Source organism: Aquarana catesbeiana, linkage group LG07 (genome assembly GCF_042186555.1).
Source record: "Aquarana catesbeiana isolate 2022-GZ linkage group LG07, ASM4218655v1, whole genome shotgun sequence".
NCBI classification, from domain to species: domain Eukaryota; kingdom Metazoa; phylum Chordata; class Amphibia; order Anura; family Ranidae; genus Aquarana; species Aquarana catesbeiana.
The window spans coordinates 21,893,890-21,896,389 of record NC_133330.1 but is presented as its reverse complement, the minus strand read 5'-3'; positions in this window follow the sequence as shown (position 1 = coordinate 21,896,389).

The window sequence follows — 2,500 nt, the reverse complement described above, 5'->3', positions numbered from 1 at the left end:
AGTGTGCACTTTCCTTTAAAAGTGAATTTGTAGCTTGTTTCTTACATCAACATATTACTGAAATTAAAAAAAAAAAAAAAAAAAAAAACACCCTCTTTGTTCTCATTCCATACCTTGTTTTAGGCCTGGTCTGATGCCATCGCTGGGTCTCTGTGCTTCTCTATGCAAATGCAGGCAGACCATGGCTGGTGGGAGGGGCTGGCAGGGTTCTGCTTCCTAAAAACACCCCAGCACCCGGCCTCAGTACTCCTAAAGAGTCCTAATGTAAGCAGTGGGGCCAACTCTTAGGAGGACTTCTGCAAACATCAAAATGCATTGATGGGTGGGTGTCAGTCTGAAGGAACGGGTGGTCTTATCCAGGCCACAGACCATCCCCCCATGGGATGCCGCCCCTCCATGATTGAAAGAACTTAAATCCAATGAATGACAAGGGATGGGCTGCAGACAGTCAGGCTGGGAAAGAAAGAGCTAGATGATGCTGGATGTCTCCTGCCAAGAAATGAGGCAGTCTGACTTGCTGCAGCTTCTAATGTACATGGCGAGAAGCTCACAGTGTGCGCTGAAATCAGAGGAAGTCATATCAGTCCAGGAGAGGAGCCGCTACAAACTGTGCAAGATTGGAGGGAAGGCCGGGGAGGAAGGATTTAAAGTGATTGTAAAACGATCAGCTTGTAAAACAACCTGTTCAGTTTAAAACTGAAACGAAAGGCAAAACATTTGTATATAGATATAAAAATATATATAATTTTCCCCCTTTCTTTTTAGAAGTGATCACATACCCTCTGTACTCAGCTGCATAAGAGCTGAGGGTAGGAGAAGCAGCAGCACACTGAGCTTCCCAGTGAATGGCTGTGCAATGGGGGCGTGTCAGGACCGAGTCTTATCATTGTAGGTGAGCAGGACGAGTTCCCAGCATAGCTAGAGAACTGACCACGCTGTGCTTTCTTCTGCTTTCCTGCATAGTGTGGTCAGTTTTTAATAGGAAAGCAGAGGGACTGGCAGGATCACCGGGGATTTTACATAAAGGAAGCAATACAATGAGAACAGGAGACTTCCTCATACATGTACAGGGTACAGCAGCCACATATCAGGAATATGAAGTGATGGGGTAAGCATTTGATATAGATTATATAAATATCTCTCTCTATAATTATATCTATACATTATCTCACAAAAGTCAGTACACCCCTCACATTTCTGTAAATATTTTCTTCTATCTTTTCATGTGACAACACTGAAGAAATGACACTTTGCTACAATGTAAAGTAGTGAGTGTACAGCTTGTATAACAGTGTAAATTTGCTGTCCCCTCAAAATAACTCAACACACAGCCATTAATGTCTAAACCGCTGGCAACAAAAGTGAGTACACCCCTAAGTGAAAATGTCCAAATTGGGCCCAATTAGCCATTTTCCCTCCCCGGTGTCATGTGACTCGTTAGTGTTATAAGGTCTCAGGTGTGAATGGGGAGCAGGTGTGTTGAATTTGGTGGTTATCGCTCTCACTCTCTCATACTGGTCACTGGAAGTTCAACATGGCACCTCATGGCAAAGAACTCTCTAAGGAGCTGAAAAAAAGAATTGTTGCTCTACATAAAGATGGCCTAGGCTATAAGAAGATTGCCAAGACCCTGAAACTGAGCTGCAGCACGGTGGCCAAGACCATACAGCGGTTTACCAGGACAGGTTCCACTCAGAACAGGCCTCGCCATGGTCCACCAAAGAAGTTGAGGTCACGTGCTCAGCATCATATCCAGAGGTTGTCTTTGGGAAGGTTGAAGGGGTGGGGGGGTGGGGGGTCAGCCTGTCAGTGCTCAGACCATATACCGCACACTGCATCAAATTGGTCTGCATGACTGTCGTCCCAGAAGGAAGCCTCTTCTAAAGATGATGCACAAGAAAGCCACAAACAGTTTGCTGAAGACAAGCAGACTAAGGACATGGATTACTGGAACCATGTCCTGTGGTCTGATGAGACCAAGATAAACGTATTTGGTTCAGATGGTGACAAGCGTGTGTGGCGGCAACCAGGTGAGGAGTACAAAGACAAGTGTGTCTTGTCTACAGTCAAGCATGGTGGTGGGAGTGTCATGGTCTGGGGCTGCATGAGTGCTGCCGGCACTGGGGAACTACAGTTCATTGAGGGAACCATGAATGCCAACATGTACTGTGACATAATGAAGCAGAGCATGATCCCCTCCCTTCAGAGACTGGGCCGCAGGGCAGTATTCCAACATGATAACGACCCCAAACACACCTCCAAGATGACCACTGCCTTGCTAAAGAAGCTGAGGGTAAAGGTGATGGACTGGCCAAGCATGTCTCCAGACCTAAACCCTATTGAGCATCTGTGGGACATCCCTCAAACGGAAGGTGGAGGAGTGCAAGGTCTCTAACATCCACCAGCTCTGTGATGTCATCATGGAGGAGGGGAAGAGGACTCCAGTGGTAACCTGTGAAGCTCTGGTGAACTCCATGCCCAAGAGGGTTAAGGCAGTGCT